The sequence below is a fragment of the Elephas maximus genome, chromosome 4, assembly GCF_024166365.1.
Source record: "Elephas maximus indicus isolate mEleMax1 chromosome 4, mEleMax1 primary haplotype, whole genome shotgun sequence".
Taxonomy (NCBI): domain Eukaryota; kingdom Metazoa; phylum Chordata; class Mammalia; order Proboscidea; family Elephantidae; genus Elephas; species Elephas maximus.
In genome coordinates, this window is record NC_064822.1 from 56,965,586 (window position 1) to 56,991,514 (window position 25,929).

The window sequence follows — 25,929 nt, forward strand, 5'->3', positions numbered from 1 at the left end:
ACATTTTGGTAATTCTTAAATATTTCAAATTTTTTCATTATTATTATATCTGTTATGGTGACCTCTGATCAGTGATCTTTGATGTTACTATTGAAATTGTTTTAGGGTACCATAAACCACACCCATATAAGGCTGCAAACTTAATTGATAAATGTTGTGTGTATTCTGACTGCTCCAGTCATCAACTGTTCCTCTCTCTCTCTCCCCTCAGGCCACCCTAGTCCCTGAGACAAGATAATATTGGAATTATGCCAATTAATAACCCTACAATGGTCTCTAAGCATTCAGGTGAAAGGAAGAGTCGCACATCTCACTTTAAATCAAAAGTTAGAAATGATTAAGCCTAATGAGGAAGGATGTCAAAAGCTGAGACAGGCCAGAAGCTAGGCCTCTTGTGCCAGTTAGCCAACTTGTAAATGCAAAAGAAAAGTTCTTGAAGGAAATTAGAAGTGCTACTCCACTGATAAGTGACAAGAAATGATAAAGGACAAATGACGAGAAAGCAAAACAGCACTTCTTGCTGATATGGAGAAAGTTTTAGTGTTCTCGGATAGAAGATCAAACCAGCCACAACATTTCCCTAAGCCAAAGCCTAATCCTGAGCAACGCCCTAACTCTCTTCAATTCTATGAAGGCTGAGAGAGGTGAGGAAGCTGCAAAAAAAGTTTGAAGCTAACAGAGGTTGGTTCATGAGGTATAAGGAAAGAAGCCGTCTCCGTAACATGAAAGTGCAAGGTAAAGTAGCAAGCGTTGGTGTAGAAGCTATAGCAAGTTATCCAGAAGATCTAGCAGAGATAATCGATTTTTAACGTACATGAAATAGCCTTCTACTGGAAGAGGATGCCATCTAGGACTTTCATAGCTCAAGAGACATTAATGTCTGGCTTCAAAGCTTCAAAGGACAGGCTAACTCTCTTGTTAGGGGCTAATGCAATCGTGACTTAAGTTGAAGCCAAATGTTCATTTACCATTCTGAAAATCCTAGGGCCCTTAAGAATTATGCTAAATCTACTCTGCCTGTGCTCTATAAATGGGACAACAAAGCCTGGGTGACAGCACATCTGTTTACAACATGGTTTGCTGAATATTTTAAGCCCACTGTTGAGACCTACTGCTCAGAACAAAAAATTTTTCAAAATATTATTGCTTGCTGACAACGCACCTGGTCACCCAAAAGCTCTGGTGGAGATGTACAAGATTAATGCTGTTTTCATGCCTGAAGTCCATAGATCAAGCAGTAATTTCAAATTCCAAGTGTTATTTAACAAATACATTTTGTTAGGCTATAGCTGCCATAGACAGTGATTCCTCTGATGGATCTGGGCAAGGTAAATTGAAAACCTTCTGGAAAAGATTCACCATTCTAGACGCCATTAAGAACTATTCATGATTCATGGGATGAGGTCAAAAAATCAACCTTAACAGGAGTTTGAAAGAAGTTGATTCCAACCTTCAAGGATGACTTTGAGGGGTTCAAGACTTCAGTGGAGGAATTAACTGTAGAAGTGGAGCCTGAAGATATGACTGAATTGCTGTAAACTCATGATAAAATTTGAACGGATGAGAATCGTGCTTCTTGAGAGGACTGACTCCAATTCTGAAAGACATTCTACTGTGGGTAAAATGCTATCAAACAGTATTGCATGCTACAGAGATATCTTTCATGAAAGGAAGAGTCAATGAATGTGGCAAACTTCACTGTTGTCTTATTTTTAAGAAATTGCCACAGCCACCCCAACCTTCAGCAACCACCACCCTGATCAGTCAGCAACCACAAACATCAAAGCAAGACCCTCCACCAGCAAAAAGACTGACTCACCAAAAGCTCAGCTGATGGTTAGCAATTTTCAGCAATAAAGTATTTTTTAATTAAGGCATGTACATAACCCACTGCCGTCAAGTCAGTTCCGACTCACAGCAACCCTACAGGACAGAGTAGAACTGCCCCGTAGGGTTTCCAAGGAGCACCTGGTGGATTTGAACTGCTAACCTTTTGGTTAGCAGCCATAGCTCTTAACCACTACACCACCAGAGTTTCCTAATAGACTACAATACAGTGTAAACGTTAACTTTTATACGCACTGGGGTGAAAATATATATATATATATATATCCATTAAGGTCCCTTGGTGGCACACATGGTTTGCTCTCAGTTACTAATCTAAATGTTGGGGTTCAAACCTACCACAAAAGAAAGCCCTAGTGATCTGCTTCCTTAAGGTTACAGCCAAGAAAACCCTATGGAGCAGTTCTACTCTGTAACACATGGGGTCACCGTGAGTCGAAATCAACTCAACAGCAACAGGTTATAATCCACTATCATACATTTCCCATATAACCCAAATGTATTTTTATGCTTCAAATGTAGAGAAATAAGGCATATATACTTTGGTGAGTGGCATCTAGGGTCTTAAAAGCTAGAAAGCAGCCATCTAAGATGCATCAATTGGTCTCAACCCACCTGGAGCAAAGGAGAAGAACACCAAAGACACAAAGAAAATATGAGCCCAAGAGACAGAAAGGGCCACGTAAACCAAAGACTCCATCAGCCTGAGACCAGAAGAACTAGATGGTGCCCAGCTACCACCAATGACTGCCCTGACAGGGCACACAACAGAGAATCCCTGATGGAAAAGGAGAAAAGTGGGATGCAGATCTGAAATTCTAGTAAAAAGACCAATTTTTTTTTTTTAATGGTCTGACTGAGAATGAAGGGGACCCCAGAGGACATTACCCCTGGACTCTCTGTTAGCCCAAAACTAAAACCCATTCCTAAAGCCAGCTCTTCAGACAAAGACTAGTTCAGACTGGACTATGAGACATAAAATGATACTGGTGAGGAGTGTGCTTCTTAGTTCCAGTAGACACATGAAACTATGTGGGCAGTTCCTGTCCAGAGACGAGATGAGAAGGCAGAGGGGGATAAAAGTTGGTTGAATGGACATGGGAAATACAGGGTGGAGAGAAGGAGTATGCTGTCACATTATAGGGAGAGCAACTAGGGTCACATAACAATGAGCATATAAGTTTTTGTATGAGAAATTGACTCGAAAAATAAATAAATAAGACATATAGTTAACCAAATCTGTAACCCATGAAAATTCGGAGCTAATCGTTTCTAATTTGATAGGCTCTTTTTCCCAGAAAGTTAGATGAGAATAAATTAAATTCCACCTGACTACTACTTAAAGATTTCTGCGATCGACTGCATTCTATATGGTAGCAACAAACAAAAAACAATTTTTTTTTTTTTAATTTCCATTTACTGTAGTACCTAGGGAGCCCTGGTGACGCAGCAGTTAAGAGCCTGGCTGCCAACCAAAAGGTTGGCAGTTCGAATCCACCAGCCACTCCTTGAAACCCTCTGGGGCAGTTCTAGTCTGTCTATAAGGTCGCTGTGGCTTGGAAATCAACTCAATGGCACACAACAGCATGAAATGTTACAGTGCGTTAGGAGCACAGGGTTTAAAGGCAACAGTCCTAGACTTAAACCTAGGCTTTGACGCTTAGTAGACTAGATTTGTGACCTTGAGCAGTTATTTCAACTCAGCCTTCATTTCTTCATCAATAAAGTGCGGCAATCATTGTACTGCCTTACTGGATTATTACAAGGATCAAGTGTGAATTTAATTAAAAGCGTTCTTATAAAAAAAATAAGGTAGTTTGGTTTACAAATCAATCAACAAAGGTCTATATAACATAGTACCTAAAGTGTGGTTTTTTATTATTCCTAAGCATTTGTTACATTGTTTTAGGCAGAAATGCTGGAGTTCCAAACAATCACTTTTCAAAGTACTTATCAAATACAACCTGACTGTAATTAACTGGGTACTAACAAATTATGGAAAACTTCAGTGAGTGGGGCATAGAGCTGGGGGCAGTGGAGGAGACCAGGCTAAACTGACTTAAACACATCCTTAATACAATATGAGATTTTCTTGCCATTTGACTTTCCTAGGCATATATATATATATATATATATATATATATATATATATATATATATGTTTATTTATTTATTTAAAAGAAAGGAGTCCCTGGGTAGTATAAACAACACTCTCAGCTGCTAACCAGAAGGTTGGAGGTTTGAGTCCTTCCAGTGGTACCCCAGAATAAAGGCCTGGCAATCGGCTTCTGAAAAAATCAGCCACTGAAAACCGTATGGAGCACAGTTTTACTCTGACACACATCTGGGTCATCATGAGTCAGAATCAACTCAACAGCAACTGACTTACAAAGGCAAAATGGTGCAGTAGGAAGAAAGTTCTTTAATTTCATTTTTGTTGCAGATGAAGGGCCAGCTCCAACTAATGGGAGAAACATGTATTTAAAACCGTCAAGCGTCCTTCTGATGAAAAATATCCAGGTTTAATAGTGAGTTCAAAAATGAAGACAAATGAAAATGAAATAAATAAGCAGGACTCAGTTAAAACAAACTCGTAAAAATAAATAAAAAATAGTAGCCTGTCTCTTGACAATAAAGATGAAAATGAACAATTGTATGTATTTTGGACTTGGTCTCCTTTGAGAGTTTATGGGATGTTTTTTAATATTTTTTCCTATTATAAAAGTAATATAAGTTCATTACAGAAAATACAGAAAAAAATTAATAAAATTGAAACTGTGTTGATCCATCAATATTCAGATGTGAAATGCCAACCATATAGAAACTACTATCAATATTTTCTTATTTCCCATGTGTAGGTATGTGTGTAAATAACATATTTTTTAAAACTAGGACTTCTAAAAGAAAACACAGGAAAAAAAATCTTCACAACTCTGGGGTAGCTAACAACATCTCTGGACACAAAAAGCACTAACCATAAGAGAAAAAAAGTGATAAGCTGGCTTCATCAAAATTAAAAAACTTCTTGAATACCAGTTTAAAAGAAAAAAAAAAAAAAAACCCTAGGGTATGACAGTTGGTTATATATGCTTGAAATATTAGCCAAACATAAATGAATAATCAAGTAAATATACTGAATAGGCTGCTATGTATCACAAAGCCTCACAGGACTCTAGTTACGCTAATGATCATGCCTATTAAACTTAACCCCAGAGGATAAGGGCTGTACTTTATATATCTTTCAATCCATAGAGTCTATCACAGAAGAGTCTAATAAACATTTTAAAAATTAAAAAACTTTTACTCTTCAAAAGACTGTTAAGAAAATGAAAGGCAAGCCATAGAACGGAAGAATATATTCAAAATACATGTTTGATAAAGTACTTGTATACAGAATATATAAAGAATTTTTATAATTCAGTAACAAAAATAATTTTAAAATATGGATTTACAAATTTGCCATATACTTTACCCAAAAAAAAATACAGATCACCAATAAGCACATGAAAAAATGCTCAATGTCATTAGCTATCAGAAAAAAAGCAAATTAGGAACACAATGAGATACCACTTCACAGAGAAAGAATGCCTAAAATTAAAAACACAATGCCAAATACTGATGAGAACTAGGACATCTGCTGTTGATGGAAGTATAAAATGGTAAAAGCACTTTGAAAACTGTTTAACTTTGTAAGAAACTGCCAAACATATACCATATGCCCCAGCTATTCTATTCCCAAGTATTTACCCAAGAGAAATAACACAGTCCACAAAGAGATTTATACCTCAATGTTCACAGCAGCTTTAATCCTAACAGCTAAAAACTGGAAACCCAATCAGGTAAATGAATAAAGTGTAGTTTAGCCACAATGTCTTAGTCTGGGTTCTCTAGAGGAGCAAAATCAGTGAAGCAAATATATGGAGAGAGGTTTACTTCAAGGATATGGCTCAAGCAATTCTGAGTAAATGGGTCACACAATTGTGGGGGCTGGTGAGTACCAAATCCATGGGTGAGGCAGCAGGCTGAAAACCTGTGCTAGCTCACATGGTTACAAGGGCTGGTGAATCCAATATCTGCAGGTCAAGGGGCAGGCTGAAGACTTCTGCAGGCTTACATCACAAGACCCAGAGGTCTGGCAATGAGAAGAGCACACGGTCAAGACAGAGCCTGAGCTTTGCCGGAACACCCATGTATATACTTGAGGCAGGCCACACCACCAAGGAAACTCACCTTTTAACTGACTGCCTGTTCACATCAGGTCACAAAATGGAAGGTAATTACATAGTGTCTGCCAAACCACTGAGCATCACAGTCTGGCCAAACTGACACATAACATTAACTACCACACATATACCACTGTGACTACTACTCAGCAATAAAAAGGAATTACTGGTATAGGTAACAACGTGGATGAATCTCAAAAACATGTTGAGTGAAAGAACCCAGATACTAAGGAGTTCGTGCGTATGATTCCATTTACATGAAATTCTAAGAGGCAGAATTAGTCTGGGCTTATCAGTGCTTTCCTTGGGCCCAGATATGGGGAGTGGGCTGAATGCAAAGGGACCTTTCAGAGATGATGGAAATTCTTTATCTTGATTGGGGTGATGATTATCTGGATGTATACATTATTAAAATTCATCTAATTACATGCGTAAAAAGGATATATTTTATGGTATGTAAATTATTTCTCAATAAAGCTGATTTAAATGCTAAAAAAGTGACAAATCTAAAGCTTATTTACATAATCCTGGATTACGGAAAATTTGGAGGATCTACACATTTCTATCAGCTAAACAACAATAACATATTATTTATATTTTGGACAAATAACAGTGGCCTCCTAAACAAGGTTTTACTTGAATGAATATTCCCTAATCTTTGTTCTCTCAAAGTAAATAGGCTAATTCTTAACCATTCTGATATCTCCAGCCAAAAGTTCTCCTTGTGACCTACTTCAGGCACATGATGTTATCGTCTATTATCATGAAAAAAGGGTAAATTAAAGGATATCATGTGCCTGATCTAGCACGCTTTTATACATAGCCTCATTTACAGGCAGTCCCTGGGTTACAAATGAGCCGTTCCTAAGTGTATCTTTAAGAGTCTGTAGGTAAATCAGAACAGGTGCTTATAGTTCTTATTTAGCCTTACTTTTTTTTTTTTTTTTTTTCAGTCCAACGAAGGAGCCCTGGTGGTACAGTGGTTAAGATCTATAGCTGCTAACAAAAAAGGAAGTAGTTCAAATCCACCAGCTACTTCTTGGAAACCCTATGAGGCAGTTCTACTCTGTCCTATAGGGTCGCTATGAGTCAGAATCAACTTGATGGCAATGGGTTTTGTTTAGAGGCTAGTTCAATTGTTTCAAAGTGAGAGCACATTTACATAACATTAAAGGGCAAGTCCAAGTTGTCCATAAATCAGAAGCTCATAACCCAGGGGTTACTGTAATTTTAAAATCCTGCCTGGACACAGGTAATATTACCTCTATTTACAAATGAGAAGACGGAAATGAGAGTGTCTAGATAATTTCCCCAGGGTTACATCAAAAACCAAACCCAACCCACTAACGCTGAGTCGATATCGACCTACAGCAGCCCTACAGGGAAGAGCAGAACTGCCCCACGGGGTTTCTAAGGCTGTAAATATTTACAGAAGAAGGCTGCCACATCCTTCTCCAATGGAGCAGCTGGTGGGTTTGAACTGCCAACCTTTCCATTAGCAGCTGAGCGCTTTAACCACTGCACGACCAGGGCTCCTCCAAGATTACAAAAGCTACAAAATAAAGAATTTAGACCCAGTTTGAGTCCCCTGCATTATACAACACTCTCTCCCCACAAAGTAAGTGGTGCATTCTTCCTAGGCCATGACGTTATCTTTGAAGGGAGAGGGAAACTACTATAACAATTACAGGCAACCCTTTCAGCCACCCATTACTTCATTTAATCTTCCAACAATCCTTAAGAAACAAGATCTTATTTTACAGATGAAGAAACTGATGCTCAAGGAGATTAAGTACCCCATCAAAGACACAAACTTTTAGGTGGGGGAGCCTGAATTCAAATATGAATCTGTCTGACTCCAAAGTCCATGCTTTTACTACAGGGCTTCTACAATATTGCTCTGTTTCACTAAATCACAAGGCCTTCTTTTCACCACCAAAAAAAAGGAAAAGGGGGTGGGAGGCCTAGAATATATAACTAACTGCAGGCCTCAGTAGCAACTTTTCTCAGACTAAAAGTACATTAATAAATCTTTCAAGTAGAGGAAAAATTAAGTTTTCATTCTTAAACTAAGTGACTTATAGCACTTGCTCTCATTTTAAAAAGTTCAGACTCTAGATAATTTACATAATTCTCCCAACATCAAAATTAAAAGTTTCAAACTTCAGAAGGTATCTGTGATAACAGCAACAGGATAACTAAATATGTTTAAGTCTCATCAAGTTTTAGAACAAGATGTCAATCGACCACCTGCTTATCTAGTTTCCAAAGCCTGTGTTTATTAACTGGCAATGCAAAAACACCACCAATCTGTTTTCTCATCAAAGTATACCCTCAAACTGTCTGAAACCTATTAAGGAAGTGGTTGAGAGAAATGACATTTGGATGAAACCTACAGAACATGCTCTGTTGTATCTATCCACTCCTCTAGATTCTATTACTGGATCAAGTAATCCACTAACCACATTACTCTGGCCCAGAGGTCACAAACATAATAAACATACAAAGCAGCCTGGTAAAAGACAAAAGGGCTATTATTGTGCTAAATCAGAAACCATGCCCACTTAAAAGAATTACAAGTCAAGATTTTAAAACACACTGTTACCAGTGCTGTGGTAAATGGGTATGCACATAAAAAAATTAAATTAGATCCCTGACTCACATGATATACCAAAAAATTTTTTTCAAGCAGAATCCAAGCCCTAAATGTAAATAACCGAATTTCTAAAACATTTAGAAAGAAGTTTGGGAGAATATCTTAATGATGTTGGATATGGGAAAGATGTCTTAAGACACAAAGGAAACAAACCAATAAGAAAAAAAGTGACAAACATGATAATGAGTCCTATTCAGCAAAACAAGCCATACGAAAAGTTAACAGCTATACAGACTGAGAGAATACATTTCTAACTTAACAGACATATCCAGAATATATAATAAACTCCTGAAATCAATTTAAAAGGACAACCCAGTTGCGAAAGGGAAGAAATCAACAGCCAATTAAAGAAATGTAAGCCTAAATGGCTCAATCTCATAATTAATCAAAAAAATAAAAATAAAAACAATGTGATACTATTTCATACCCATTTGATTTGCAAAAATGTAAGAAAGTGACAATTCCATGGATCATAAGATTTGGAGACAGCAAATTCTCATATTCCAGTGCTAAAAAATGCAAAGTGATACAATTTTGTAAAGTCATTTGGCTGTATATAATAAAGTTTAAAACACCCATAACCTCTATAACCTTCAGCCCAATAATTCCACTTAGTAATTTACCCTTTATGATTCATTCCGAACTTAGTAACCACATATATGATGTATACATACAAATTCTCCGTGAGATAAAAAATTTTATAAGACATTTTATCCTTACTGCCTGCAATACAGCCTGATACTCTTCTATTCTACTTCAATCCCTAAACTGATTTCACAACCCATTAGTGGATCACAACACGCAGTTTGAAAAACTTACTAAAGAGGATCTTAAATACATGCACAAGGATTCTTAATCAGGAATGTTCAACGTAACACTGTTTTTAATTCCGAAAACTGGGTAACAGCCTAAACACCTACTAATGAGAATAAAAAAATTTTAAGCTGATTGAAATCATATACCATACAGCAAATGAAAGTGATGCCCATAACTATTAGGTTAAGCTATACTAAACTGTAATTTTTGTAGGTCAAAAATGGTAAAACAGCAATTCCACATGAATCAAAAAACGTGTTTCATGAAACACAAGTTACAGAATAGGTAGGCTATCATTTACATAAAGCTTGAAAAAATGCAAAACAATACTAGGATTGGCTTATGAACATGTATCTATGCAGCAATTATACAGAAACAGGTATTAAGAATGGTCAAAACCAAATTCAGAACAATGGTTACTTCTGGAAAGAAAATGACATGTAATCCAGAAAGATGCTTTCAGCTCTATGTGAAAGTGAGAAAGATGGGAAAATGTTAAGGTTTGATATAGCTGGATGGTGGATATACAAATATTAATTATAGTGCTCTCTGTGTTTTCCTGTCCCCACGTGTCTGTCAGTTTGTCGTACTGTGGGGGCTTGAGTGTTGCTGTGATGCTGGAAACTATGCCACCGATATTCAGATACCAGGCAGGGTCACCCATGGAGGACAGGTTTCAGCTGAGCTTCCAGACTAAGATAGACTAGGAACAAGGACCCGGCAGTCTACTTCTGAAAAGCATTAGCCAGTGAAAACCTTATGAATAGCAGTGGAACACTGTCTGATATAGTGCTGGAAGATGAGCCCCCCAGGTTGGAAGGCACTCAAAAGATGACTGGAGAAGAGCTGCCTCCTCAAAGTAGAGTCAACCTTAATGACATGGATGGAATAAAGCTTTCGGGACCTTCATTCGCTGATGTGGCACGACTCAAAATGAGAAGAAACAGCTGCAAACATCCATTAATAATCGGAACCTGGAATGTACGAAGTATGAATCTAGGAATATTGGAAATCGTCAAAAATGAAATGGAACACATAAACATCAATATCCTAGGCATTAGTGAGGTGAAATGGACTGGTATTGGCCATTTTGAATTGGACAATCATATAGTCTACTATGCTGGGAATGACAACCTGAAGAGGAATGGTGTTGCATTCATCATCAAAAAGAACATTTTAAGATCTATCCTGAAGTACAATGCTGTCAGTGATAGGACACTATCTATACGCCTACAAGGAAGACCCATTAATATGACTATTATTCAAATTTACACACCAACCACTAGGGCCAAAGAAGAAGAAGTAAAAGATTTTTATAAGCTGCTGCAGTCTGAAATTGATCGAACATGCAATCAAGATGCATTGATAATTACTGGCGATTGGAATGTCAAAGTTGGAAACAAAGAAGGATCAACAGTTGGAAAATATGGCCTTAGTGACAGAGACAATGTCGGAGAACGAATGATAGAATTTTGCAAAACCAACGACTTCTTCATTGCAAATACCTTCTTTCACCAACATAAACGGCGACTATACACATGGACCTCGCCAGATGGAACACACAGAAATTAAATTGGCTACATCTGTGGAAAGAGATGATGGAAAAGCTCAATATCATTAGTCCAAACAAGGCCAGGGTCGACTGTGGAACAGACCATCAATTGCTCTTATGTGAGTTCAAGGTGAAACAGAAGAAAATCAGAGCAAGTCCACATGAGCCAAAATATGACCTTGAAAGAAAATGACATGTAATCTAGAAAGATGCTGAATTTAGAGACCATCTGAAGAACAGATTTGATGCATTGAACACTAGTGACCAAAGACCAGATGAGCTGTGGAATGACATCAAGGGCATCATACATGAAGAAAGCAAGAGGTCATTAAAAAGACAGGAAAGAAAGAAAAGACCAAGATGGATGTCAGAGGAGACTCTGAAAATTGCTCTCGAACATCGAGCAGTTAAAGCAAAAGGAAGAATTGATGAAGTAAAAGAACTGAACAGAAGATTTCAAAGGGCAGCTCCAGAAGACAAAGTAAAGTATTATAATGACATGTGCAAAGACCTGGAAGATAAAAAACCGAAAGGGAAGAACACACTCGGCATTTCTCAAGCTGAAAGAACTGAAGAAAAAATTCAAGCCTCGAGTTCCAATAGTGAAGGATTCCATGGGGAAAATATGCAGGAAGCATCAAAAGATGATGGAAGGAATACACGGAGTCATTATATCAAAAAGAATTAGTCCATGTTCAACCATTTCAAGAGGTGGCACATAATCAGGAACTGATGATACTGAAGGAAGAAGTCCAAGCTGCTCTGAAGGCACTGGCGAAAAACAAGGCTCCAGGAATTGATGGAATATCAATTGAGATGTTTCAACAAACAGATGCAGCGCTGGAGGTATTCACTCGTCTATGCCAAGAAATACGGAAGACAGCTTCCTGGTCAACTGACGGAAACAGATCCGTATCTATGCCTATTCCCAAGAAAGGTGATCCAACCAAATGTGGATATTATAGAACCGTATCATTAATATCACAAGCAAGCAAAATTTTGCTGAAGATATTGAAAAACGGCTGCAGCAGTATATTGACAGGGACCTGCCAGAAATTCAGGCCAGTTTCAGAAGAGGACGTGGAACCAGGGATATCATTGCTGATGTCAGATGGATCCTGGCTGAAAGCAGAGAATACCAGAAGGATGTTTACCTGTGTTTTACTGACTACGCAAAGGCATTCAACTGTGTGGATCGTAACAAATTATGGATAACATTGCGAAGAATGGGAATTCCAGAACACTTAAGTGTGCTCATGAGGAACCTTTACATAGATCAAGAGGCAGTTGTTTGGACAGAACAAGGGGATACTGATTGGTTTAAAGTCAGGAAAGGTGTGCGCCATGGTTGTATTCTTTCACCATACCTATTCAATCTGTATGCTGAACAAATAATTTGAGAAGCTGGACTATATGAAGAAGAACGGGGCATCAGGATTGGAGGAAGACTCATTAACAACCTTCAATATGCAGATGACACAGCCTTGCTTGCTGAAAGTGAAGAGGATTTGAAGCAACTTACTAATGAAGATCAAAGGCCACAGCCTTCAGTACGGATTACACCTCAACAAAAAGAAAATAAAAATCCTCACAACTGGACCAATGAGCAACATCATGATAAAAGGAGAAAAGATTGAAGTTGTCAAGGATTTCATTTTACTTGGATCCACAATCAACAGCCATGGAAGCAGCAATCAAGAAATCAAAAGATGCACTGCATTGGGCAAATCTGCTGCAAAGGACCTCTTTAAAGTGCTTTTGAGCAAAGATGTCATCTTGAAGACTAAGGTGCGCCTGACCCAAGCCATGGTATTATCAATCACATCATATGCACGTGAAAGCTGGACAATGAATAAGGAAGACTGAAGAAGAACTGACACCTTTGAATTGTGGTGTTGGTGAAGAACATTGAATATACCATGGACTACCAAAAGAACGAATGAATCTATCTTGGAAGAAGTGTGGCCAGAATGCTCCTTAAAAGCAAGAATGGTGAGACTGGGTCTTAACATATTTTGGACATGTTGTCAGGAGGGATCAGTCCCTGGAGAAGGACATCATGCTTGGCAGAGTACAGGGTCGGTGGAAAAGAGGAAGACCCTCAATGAGATGGACTGACACAGTGGCTCCAACAATGAATGAGCTCAAGCATAACAAGGATTGTAAGGATGGCTCAGGACCGGACAGTGTTTTGTTCTGTTGTGCATAGGATCGCTATGGATCGGAACTGACTCCACAGCACCTAACAACAACAAAGTTTTCCTGTAAGGAGCCCTCGTGGCACAATGGTTAAGTGTTCAGCTGCTAACCAAAAGGTCGGTGGTTCAAATTCACCCATGGGTCCGTGGGAGAAAAGATCTGGTGATCTGCTTCTGTAAAGATTGCTGTTGTTGTTGTTAGGTGCCACTGAGTCAGTTCCAACTCATAGTGACCCTTTGTACAACAGAACAAAACACTCCCTAGTCCTATGCCACCCTCGCAATCGTTGCTATGTTTGAGCTCACTATTGCAGTCACTGTGTCAATCCATCTCATTCAGGGTCTTCGTCTTTCTCTCTGACCCTCTACTTTACCAAGTGTGACGTCCTTCTCCAGGGACTGGTCCCTCCTGATAACATGTCCAAAGTATGGAAGACAAAGTCTTGCCATCCTCACTTCCAGGGAGCACTCTGGCCATACTTCTTCCAAGACAGACCTGTTCATTCTTCTGACAGTCCACAGAATACTCAATATGCTTTGCAACACCATAATTCAAAGGTATCAATTCTTCTGACTCACTGTCCAGCTTTTGCATGCATATGAGACAACTGAAAATATCATGCTTGGATCAGGAGCACCTTAGTCCTCAAAGTGACATCTTTGCCTTTCAAAACCTTAAAAGAAATCTTTTACAGCAGATTTGCCCAATGCAATACATCTGTAAAGATTACAGCCTAGAAAATTCTATGAGACAATTCTACTCTGTCATATAGAGGTACTACTATTAGTTGGCATCTAGTTGATGGTGCACAACAACAAATTTTTCTGTATGTTTGAAAGACTTTAAGGAAAAAAGTCTGTTAACCAAATAAAACACACATCTGCAGCCTAAATACAAATCAATTCCCATACAGAATTTCTTTCACGGGCATGAATGTTAACATTTTGCCCTTACCTTTTTTTAACTGGTGTTCTTACACAGAAAGACAGCTTTTATGTTTTTTGGTTAAATAGTTCCTTAAAGTTTCTTGTCAAGAGAAGACTTACCCCTGAAAAATTGGTCTTCTTCTTCTTCCACTTTTGTTGTTGTTGTTAGCTGCCATTCAGTTGATTCTGACTTAAGGCAACCCCATACGTACTGCTCCCCATATATAGGGTTTTCAAGGCTGTGACCTTTCGGAGGCAGATCACCAGGCCTGTATTCCATGGCACCTCTGGGTGGACGTGAACCACCAACCTTTCAGCTTAACCATTTGCGCCACACAGGGACTCCCCTCCCAGTTTACTGCTATGTATTTTACTTTATATACTGCTGTGTATATTTCCCGTTTTACCTTTGTGACCAAGAAAACTCAAACCCAAATTTTATTTTTAGTCACTGAACTATGTTGCTACTTCAGGACTGAATATATCTTCTCTCTTTTCCTGATTTCCTCCTTTTTATACATATTTTATTATACTTCTAGGTCTTCTAAGCTACCAAAAATTCTTCCTGGACTGAAATACGATAAAAATAAATTTCAAGAAAATAAAAAGCAACCCTTCTGTTTCCATTCTGCTGAAGAGTTTTCAAAATGTATCACCATCACCACCACTACTTCCTTCCTGACCGAAGGAATTAGTGTATGGATATAAGCACACATTCATTTTCACTAAAATAAAATTTCAGAACATATAGTACTTAGGTGAATATGCTATCAAGGGAAATATAATTAGCTAGCTAATATTCTAACTAAAACTACATCCAAAAGAAAAAGCCTAAATGGACAAAATTTAATAAGCTAATTAACTTATAACTATAATTATGTACTTTGTTTTCTAGTACATGGATATTGTGAAAAATACAGCAGTTCAGTAACAATGTGTAACACAGTAAGTCGGCTATAAAGAAAATTCCATTTTCCTGTGGTCTTCATTAAAAAACTTGAAGTGTCCTTTCCCACAGGTATTTTTCCCATGCTTGAAGACACTCTGGCAGCTCCCCGAATTTAGCTTCCCTTTTCTATAAGAAGCCCTGGTGGCACAGTGATAAAAGTGTTCAACTGCTAACGGAAAGGTCAGCAGTTTGAAACCACCAACGGCTCCCTATGGGTTTCCAAGATACTATGAGTTGGAATCAACTTGATGGCAGTGGGGTTTTTTTTTTTTTTTTTTTTTTTGCCTGTTTTCCTCTGTCTGGACACTTAACCATGTTTAATAAAGTGGAGTATAACATCATTTTTGGAATGCCTGGGTGGTGCAAACAGTTAATGTACCCAGCTGCTAATCAAAAGGTTGGAAGGTTTGAGCCCACCCAGAGGCTTGGAAGAAACGGCTGGTGAGCAACTTCCAAAAATCAGCAACTGAAAAATCCCATCGGGCACAGTTCTACTCTGACAACATGTGGGGTACCATGCTTTGCAACTGATTCATGGCAACTGTTTTTTATGATGTCATTTATCCAACATACACCCCCTTCTAAAACGTGGTATACTGCAACCCACAAAATTCAAAACTATGGGTTACATAAAACACATCCTCTATTTAATCAATTCTTACCTCCCAATTTCTGAATACCAAATGTACTCACAAATACTAGGTTAGTTACTCCTAACAAACAGTCCTACCGTATCAGTCAGTGATAGTTATTTTAAAAATACAGTATAATATGGAGAACATACACAAAGATGACAATTTTATACTGTAGTTTTCCAAGTCTGTATTTCACAAAGACTTTGAAAAGGGTTATTTCTAACAAAGTTAAAGCATTTCACTCAGCAGTATGCCCAAAAGAACATAATCCAACTTAGGTTTTAAAAAGAGCATTTACCATATACCAGGATCACTATTAGATATGAAAAAAACTGTTTTCTACCCTCAAGAAATACACAGACTACTGGGTAGTCGCTAGATTCTTTCTGACAGGGGTGGCAAAATCCCAGGCTTTCAAGGGTCAAGTGGGGGGAACCTAAATAGGTGAAGCAAGAGTTCAGACTAAGGGAGTACTAGGAAAGAGAACTATGGAGCGTATACCCCACCTAAAGTAATTCAAAATCAATTTTAAAAGAACGCTATCAAAATAAAATACACCTGCCAGTGATACAGACAGAATACACTGCAAGAAATGCTTAACGGCCTATCAGAGAAGCAGAGATTAAAAAATTAAAAAAAAAAAAAAAGCCAATTGCTAGGAGAAGCTGGACATTGCCCACATTACTGTGACCTTTCTGGACGGCAATCTGGTAATACATATGAAAACATTTATTTCCTTCAACCCAGTAAATCTGACTATTAGAAAGTTATCCTAAAGAAGGCACTGGCATGTAAATGTTGTAAATAAAATGTACATGTACTACATGGAAACCCTGGCGGCATAGTGGTTACCAAAAAGTCGGCAGTTCGAATCTGCCAGGAGCTCCTTGGAAACTCTGTGGGGCAGATCTACCCTGTCCTACAGGGTCCTGTGAGTCAGAATCGACACGACAGCAACAGGGTTTTTTTTTGTATGTACTACATACAATAAACTTAAATAATCTAAATATCCAGCAATATAAACCAAAAAAAAAAAAACCAAACCCAGTGCCATCAAGTCGATTCCGACTCATAGCGACCCTACAGGACCTAGTAGAACTGCCCCACAGAGTTTCCAAGGAGCGCCTAGCGGATTTGAACTTCCGACTCTTTGGTTAGCAGCCGTAGCACTTAACCACTACGCCACCAGGGTTTCCATCCAGCAATATGGACACTATTCAATTATGGCACATGCATTCAGTAAAATACTAATAACTATTGAAAGGAACAGAGCAGATGAAGATAACATGAAAAGCTTTTCAAGAACACTCATTTAAAAAAGAACACACTTCAGAGCCCAAGATAGTGAGTGTCTTATGCGCTGTTTCTGGTCACACCAAAAGCGCAATTCCAAGCTACAGCCAAGATGTTGGCAGTGTGGGTTTTCTGACAGCCAGCCTGTGGCCAACATGCCCAGCAGAAATAAGCTGCCAGTAGCCCGCACAGTTACTGAATCTAGTCAAGTGAGACCAGACGCCCTACATAGAGAAGTTTCTACAACAGTATAAATAATTTGCACAAATTCAATGTGGAGGTTTTCAAAAAACAACCAAAAACACCCAGCAAAGATGTGGCAAAACTGGTGTTTGTTTATGGCACAGGCTGGTCACTGCTACCCAGAACATCGAAATAGCTTTAAGAGCTGAAGATCTGCTCTCCTATAGTCACAATGACTTGGATCCTGATCTCTGAAAGATACTTTGCAAAGCATTATCATGCTGAGAAATAAGAATCTCATCAATCAATCGTATGCTAGAGCTCTTCTTTGAATTTCTGTGTTGCCTCAATAAGCTTCCGCAAAAGACTTTACACACTCATATTATGACTGACATCAAGAATATAAATATACCAGATTTAATGTAAAAATACTATATTAAAATGTTATTTTGTTCCCAGTTTATTAAAAAATATAAATATAAAACACAAGGACAAAGTGAATACAGCATTGCAGAACTTCATATACACCATGTTAAGAAACAGCAATACTACTGCAGCCAAGATTTATTTTGATATGACTGAACTCTACAGAAGAAACATTTGGAACGATATCAAAATTTTCAATGTTATCACAACTTCATGTTTCTCTAAGGTCACCAAGATACTGGTTGCTGTTTTGACATTCTTCCTATGGAAAGGTGAAGAGCAGAATCTGAGGAAGGACAAACAGCAAGAGACTTGCTAGTACAGTATACCACAGGAAAGTAAAAGCTCCCAACAAAAGAAAAGGCTGGAAAAGGTTATGAAAGTGCTCAAGAAACAAAAGAAGAAGAAAAAAACAGAAGTGTTTTTCCCTTTCAGCTATTCACCCGTTTCGTGATTCTGAAGGTTTTACAGAAAAACTACTTAAAGCAGATAGAGAACTCTGAGGAGACATCTGCAATGAAGATGATGCTCATAAACCTTATCTCCAGATTGGGGGGAATTCATTACCTTTTTCTCTTTAACTTTTATCCCCTTATGCAAAGGCTCTGCAGCCCTGCCCCCCAAAAGCAACAAAGATCCTCCCATTTGCTGAGTGAGTATCTCATCATCTAGTACTCCACCCCCTACCGACCGCCCCCTCCCCCCCACAGAGATCATTCAGTTATTGCTTATGACTATGGTCAACAATTTCATTACCAACAAGAACTATGGGCAAGTCATGACAGGATCCAATGCTATAAAAGAGATAACAGCTTGATATCCTATAGCCATAACTTAGGAAAATTCTCCAAAACCTAGCCCAGTATAAACCTACAGAGATAAGGATGCGATGATGTCCGCTACAACTTTGATTCAGCTCTTCCGAACACTGAATCCTCAGGATGTTGCAGGAAGAAATCCCAGGGTAAGTCTACAGAGGCTGTGATAGAGGCAGGAGTGGAAGAATATAGAGAATTGGAAGCTAAAGATTCCATTCCAGGAGCAGAAGCTCTGGAAGTTGAGAAAGAGGAGAATGATAAAAACGATGAAGATGGGCGGGAAAGTCCCAGCCTCAGACAGGAGGAGAAGGATGCTAATGGCCAACGGGTTGACATGTACCACTCTTCTGAAGCTGAACAGCACGCCCACGCAGGAGCAGAAAGCCAAAGCTGCAGCCATCATCACTAGCTGGTCCCAACTGAGGAAAGAACTTCGTGCTGCCCTTGGGGGGAGCCCAAAAGAGGAAATATATTGAAATAGACAGTGATGAGTTACTTTCTCTTCCAGACATCTGACAAGGAGATAAGACTAGCAATTGCAGGCCAGACAGACAGAAACAAATGTGTGAGGAAGAAAACCAAAATGAATTCATTTTCCAGTCCCACAAATAAAGAAAAGAAAAAAACAGAAGAACTTTACGATGATGCAATATAGCCAGAATGTCTGGTCAAAAAATAAGCACTCCTTCAGAGAATGCACACTGAGATGCACTTTTGAGAAAGAGTAAAAAAAAAAAAAAAAAAAGGAGTAACTCCCAAGCAAGTTTTCCATTCCAAGGAGAATGCTAAACTTGTGCCATTACTGTGAAAATTATTAAATCAAGAATATTTACATTATAAGTTCAGAAGTACTATATTTTGAAAACCATTTTAAAAAAAGCCATGCTAACCATTCCCGAAGACAACTCATCAGACATGGCAGGGACTGGACAGTGGGTAGGAGAGAGATGTTGATGAAGACTGAGCTACTTGTATCAGGTGGACACTTGAGACTGTGTTGGCATCTACTATCTGGAGGGGAGATGGGAGGGTAGAGAGGGTTAGAAACTGGCAAAATTGTCACAAAAGGAGAGACTGGAAGGGCTAACTCATTAGGGGGAGAGTAAGTGGGAGTATGGAGTAAGGTGCATATAAGCTTATATGTGACAGACTGACTTGATTTGTAAACGTTCACTTAAAGCTCAATAAAAATTATTAAAAAAAAAAGCAATGCTACAGAACAATGGTTGGTTTGATCTCCTTTAAGGGGGAAAAAAACAAAGAGCATACATACAGATTTGGAAATAAATATTTGTATATGCAGAGAAAGAGATTTGGAAAGATCTATATCAAACTGTTAACAGTGGTTAACAGAGAATGAAACTGGAAAGAAGGCGAAATGAAGATGAATTTCTACATTATACACACCTGAAGCATTTAAACTTTCTACACGAGCAGTATTGCGAGAAGAGGCTCTATAGCATACCGTTAAAGAGCATGGATTCTGCAACCTGACTGCATGGATTCAAATCGCAGCTCCACCATTTACTAGCTGATAAAACATGGACAATTAAGTTCTCCATGCCTCAGTTTCCTCATCTGTAAAATGAGGATGATAATAGTATGTACTACCCACAGAGCTTTTATGGGGATTAAATGACTTAATACATGTGAAGGACTGGAAAAATGCCTAGTACATAGTAAACTACAAAAAAAAAAAAAGTGTTGCCATCAAGTCAAGTCCGACTCATTGCAATAATCATTATCATCATCAACTATCTATCATTCCTGATTTTTTTTTTTAAACCTTGACTGGTAGGACAAATTGTGAAAACTTGTTCATTAACCCCCTTCCTAGTGAGAACTATAATGCAGAAAGTACAAATGCATTCAAAAGCCAAATAAAAATGAGATCCTTTTTTTAAGCAAATTACAAACCAACACTTAACAATATTAGTCCATTTATATAAAAATAATCACCACCAAATACTATAATCACAAAAGAAAACCTCTATGAATGGTGAGATTCTGAATAATTTTTTACTTCATACTTTTTTTTGACTCATCCTAATTTTCTACACTGATTATACATTATTTGTAGTAAAAGAAAGGATGGGTTGGCAAACTTCTATCAAGGGGCAGACAGAAAATATTTTATGAAGGCCATATGAGCCTGTGTCACAACTGCTGAACTCTGCCACTGTACTGCAAAAGCAACCACAAATAATACTTAAATGAATGCATATGGCTATGTTCCAATAAAAACTTTATTTACAAAAGCAGGCAGCTGGCCAGACTTGGCCTGCAGGCTGCAGGGTTTGCCGACCCCTGAAATAAAGAATAAAATAAAATTATTTTCATTTTGGGAACCAAAATCTAATTTATACCAAAGAGTTCGTAAACTAAATTGACAGTAAAAAAAAAAAAATCAAACCCATTGCCATCTAGTCGATTCTGACCCATAGCAACCCTGTAGGACAGTGGAGAACCGCCCCATACAGTTTCCAAGGAGTGCCTGGTGGATGTGAACTGCCAATCTTTTGGTTAGCAGCCGTAGCACTTAACCACTATACCACCAGGGTTTCCAAATTGAATACTACTGATGGGGGGAAAAAAAAAATCTATTCATTTACAAGTTTGTAAAATGAGTCTAGGGATAGAAAAACGCAAAGTTCCTATGCTCTGGAAATCCAACTCTCATCCCTACTGCCCCAGTGAGAAGAGGAAATCTGCTACTGGGAAGGATGCAATTACAACCTGAGGCTAAAAGAATATGCCTTTCACATTAAAATTTGAAAAATGTTCAAATTTCCTAACTCCCCACCCAGCAGCTGCCACATGTGTAAAAGTCTCAACTACTGATGATTTTAGTTACAGATTATAAGGCTCAGCGCTCTGACACTAATTTGTGCAAAAGGATAAAACACCTATGAATTTTCTAAAGGAGAGATGAAGGCAGCCTTTGGTAACATGACACTTCAAACTTCAGAGCTGACCAGGTTTATGATCTCTCCCCAAAAACTAAAGCTCTAGATTTAAGGAAATTACTTTTAACATTTCACTGGGAAAACTTTTGTGATCAAATGATTTTAAAGCTATGACAGATTTCCTGGAGTTTTACATGGTTTCCTTGGAGGAGGAGGAGAAATGATTGTTTTTGGAATGGGATAACAATAAAGAGCTGAAAAATCAAGAGTCAAAAAACAAAAATATTAAAAGGTCATTCTACTAAAAACATGCCAACAACTTGCAATGAAGTTATCATAACCCACAAAATCCCCAGGTAAACAATTTTAATCGTTTTACTAAAATTCACTATTGGACTATCTCCTTAAATTGTCAAACTCCAGAGGCAAACGTTTAAATAAGGTCAAAAGCTAGGAGGAGTTTAGAAAAAAAAAAAAAAAAAGTATTCGTATCCAATGGAAACGTTCTCAGAGACCCCTAAAAACTGATTCATAACCCTGTTGTCAGAAGTTTTTAAGGCCAAACTGGGTTTGGGTAAACATCGCCCAGGGTGGTATCCCAAGTAGGGTGCCTGAAGCGCCACCTAAGCGCCACCCAAACCTACTGCTGTGGAGTCGATTCCAACTCATCTCCCTACCCCACTCACTGTAAAAGTAGTACTACGCAAAACCCCGCCACCAAAGAAATTCCTAGAAATGATAAAAGAAAATGAAGAGAGGGAGGGCAGATTATCTCAATGGGCAGTAAGGCAGGCGACAAGTGCACCCGAAAGTGAGGAGAGCTGACAGAGCGCTGAGCTTCTGGCCCTTTACCGGGAGGGACGCAGCGGGCGGTGGGCTCCGAGCTCCTGTCACTGAGGTTGAAAAGGAAGGTGGATCCAGGCCCCTCACCGCCAACCCCTCAAGCCACCGCACAGTGTGCGGGGCGGCGGGTCAGGGTTAGGGGACCAAGCAGAGGGCGGGGACACCCGCGCGCTCTCCGGCCCGTGCCCAGGACACTCGCCCCCTCAGCTCTCACCTCCTCTCCGACCCGGGCTCTCCCGCTTCGCCCGAGAAACGGCGCTCGCACTCCAGAGACCCTTACCCGGAACTTGTCGCCGCCTCGCCGCACGTCTCGGACTCCTCAGGAACCACGACAGGGGGAGGGGGGAGGAGGGGGGAGCGGAGGAGGGAGGGGGCCCAACCCCGTATAGCTGCCGCCGCTGCGATACCGCGTCTGAGATCTTGCTCGCGCCGCCGTGACCGCCGCCGCCGCGTCTCCCCGCCCCACGACCGCACGTCGCCGTGACGCGCATCGCACGAGGCAGCTGGAGCCAATAAGACCTCACCCCGTGCGCAACCGCGCTGCCCTAGACCGGAAGCTACCCTTCTGACGGCTCTGGTTCTGAGTGCATCTTGGGAGTTGTGGTTCGGCCTTGGACTCGAAGCCAGTTCGGTACTGGGCTTCAAAGAACCAAGAGAAAGCGCGCTCCCGGGGCGATCACACGAATCCCCTTAATTTTTTCCTCCCTACGAAAAGGGAAACCGCTTAGAGCAGAAGAGGCGGAGGCTCCCCGACCTCGGAGACGCTTTTCCCTGTCTCTATGGATACCGGCGGTTAAGTCGACGCCGACTCTTAGCGACCCTATAGGACAGAGTAGAACTGTCCCATAGGGTTCCAAGGCTGTAATCTTTGTGAAGCTGACTGCCACATCTTTCTCCCGCGGAGAGGCTGGTAGACTCAAACCCGGATAAATACGCTTTACACACTTTGGGCAGAAGCCAAAATTTAGGCATTTAGGCTGGAGCGTGTTTTTCTGCCAACGGCCAAGCCAGTATAATGCTAGGCGTTCTCTGTCAAAGACGACGCATTAGCCAACTCTTGCCCAAAATAGTCTTAATTTGCATTTTGTCATTACGCGTTACGATTTATGCCTTACTACTTCTAAAAAGAATGTGAACCTTCTCACCCTTAATAAACATGTAATTCAGAATAATCTTTAAAATAATTTTAATGTAACGGCAGATCAGAAACTAATAAATTAAGTATTTAAATACCTGTGTCCTTTTACCCAGACTGAGTTATTTTCTACACATGAGATTCAAGTTGAGCTCTAATTTCTTAGAAACCAAAAAGAAGTTTGGTTACATACTTAGTCTACAAGAAAAAGGAAGTATAGGAGTTGGTCTACATAGAAGAAAACATTATCTTCACATCTAGAGTTAGGAGGAATTTATCACACTCTTAAGGAGCAAATGTCTTAACTGTCAAAACTCTTGTTATTGATTTAAGAAATCCATAAGCCTTACAGAAATTATGCCTATGGCCAACTTGACATTAGCTCTATTGTCCTTCCCTTGGACCATAGAGAAAACAAAGTTTTCTCTTTCAGTTAGCAGTGAAGTGCCTAACAATTGTGTCTCAAGAGGTCCTAAATAATGATATTAAAAAAAAAAAAAAAAACTTGTTGCTGTCAAGTCGATTCTGACAGCGACCATATAGAACAGACTAGAACTGCCCCCATAGGGTTTCCAAAGAGCTTCTGGTGGATTCGAACTGCTGACCTTTCGGTTAGCAGCCTAGCTTTTAACCACTACACTACCGGAGTTTCCTAATAATGATATACGTTTCCATAAAATTTTTGAGATTGAAATCAAAGAAGACAAACACTTCCACAGCATATTAGAAACAGAATACAGGTATCTTTGCATAGCCAATTTCACCCAGTGTACCAACTCACATAGGTCAAAGATGAGAAGAACAGGATTTTCAGGCTTATTAAGGGGTACTCATAAGGTGGCAATGAGTCAGAACCAACTCAACAGCACCTAACCACCTAACACAACAAAGGTGACAGATCTATATAAAAAAGAAGACAAAAAGTTTCTTCAAAGATCTCAAATCTTTCCGGCATCCCTTTCTCTTAATAATCTTGCTTCGACAAAACAGAGGACTTTAAGAGAAGTTCATCCTGTGTTGAAACATGTAAAAGAACGCCTTTATCATCTTCCCACCAAGGTTTTACACCTCGCCTCATTGAGGGTTGTCTCCTTGACCCCATTCCCAGATCACCGCTGCCAATTCTTGATGTTCACAATGGTGAACCAAACATCATTTCCTCAAAATGCTCACACCTGCTCAGCTAATGAGGATGTTGCCATTGTCCATGACCTGAGAGACATGCCCTGAGCCATATCCATGGCTGGCTTCACCCATATCCCTTACCTAAATGTCACCATTAAATGTTCCAAAGCAGAAGTTTCAGGCCTTCCTCCCCAGCCATACTTCAGTTAATTACTAACCTTTGTATATTTCCTTCTGATTAGCTGTCCAAAAGCCAAAGGGAATTCAGTACAATTCTGTACCCTTCAGTGTCAGCTGCGAACTTTTAGAATTTCTGCATTTTCCATTCTTAAGGTATCGCTTCTCTACAGGAGGGTAGAGACCTTAATCTTCTGCAGCATCAAGAAGGTTCCCTTCCACCCCTGTACTCTGTGCTAGTCACCAAGTGACCCAACAGTGCCCTGTGGCACAGCTAGTCTGATGTAGTCATCTCTGCAATTATCAGATGTTGTTGACAAGAAGGACACATCACTAGGGGAGTAGCATTCATAACCCAGTTGTGGCCATGCCAAAATGTGGCTTTAGTGATACCACAATCAGTGTGATGACATGAGACTTGCTCTCAGGGGCACACTTAGCCTCCATTGTGATATGCAAGGCAATAGCCAATGAGAATTGAAGATGGATCAAAAACTACAAGCAAATGAAGGTGCAGCTTTCAGATTCTGAAAGGCAAACAAAGGGAAAAAAGAAACCCACTCTAGACCCCATTGTGAATTTAACCTTGAGTTCAGAACTGGTTTGTTCTTCTTGCTTCCACTATAAAGGAAAGAGAAGTTATTTTGTGTATTGTTTTTCTAATCGGGACAATTGCTATTAATGAGAGTGAGAGAGACCAATTGTTATGCTAGTGAAAACCAAAATTAGTAGTCTGCGACTTTTCAAAAAAAAAAATTACAGAGGGAAATTAATTGCTTCATTGCTACAAAATACTTAAAACCAGCCTAAAGTCTTCCTTTCTCTCTCACTGTCTGTTGGCTTTTTGAAATATAAACATTAGACCTAAGGGAAAAAGTTAGGACAATATATAAAATGAACCATAAAAAAAGATAAGCCAAAAGAAAGGGCAAGGAATGTCAAATCAGTCCCTATGATTGCCTGATACCTATGAAGAAGAAAAAAAAAGTCAAATCCAGCCAACTTTGAAAGTAGCCTAGTAATCTCTATGGCAAATTAGAGGGGAATACATAAATATCTGTATTCTGGCTTAATTGCAAGTAAACAATGTACTTGGTATCATATTAGCTATATTGTAAAAAACCACATTAAACTTGGACCTGAAAGTTTACAAGCAGCCAGTTTTAAAACTTGGAGGCACATCATAATAACTCTAAATTCCCATTTGTGCCAAGTTGTATAT

General features: G+C 39.3%; 1 protein-coding gene and 1 pseudogene across 4 annotated transcripts in view; one reads left to right on the forward strand and one right to left on the reverse strand.

Moving 5' to 3' along the window:
• ADIPOR2 (adiponectin receptor 2) overlaps positions 1-24,940 on the reverse strand; it is an 86,841-nt gene extending 61,901 nt beyond the window's left edge. The window contains exon 1 of one of the 4 annotated variants that reach the window (XM_049885133.1): positions 24,749-24,940. The gene's annotated coding sequence lies outside the window, so the exon portion shown is untranslated. Of the gene's footprint in view, positions 1-22,484; positions 22,743-24,748 lie in introns of those variants that run through there. The other 3 variants (XM_049885134.1, XM_049885131.1, XM_049885130.1) reach the window with 3 other exon arrangements.
• LOC126076228 (protein SDA1 homolog) lies at positions 723-19,249 on the forward strand (annotated as a pseudogene).
• Positions 24,941-25,929: the final 989 nt, after the last annotated feature.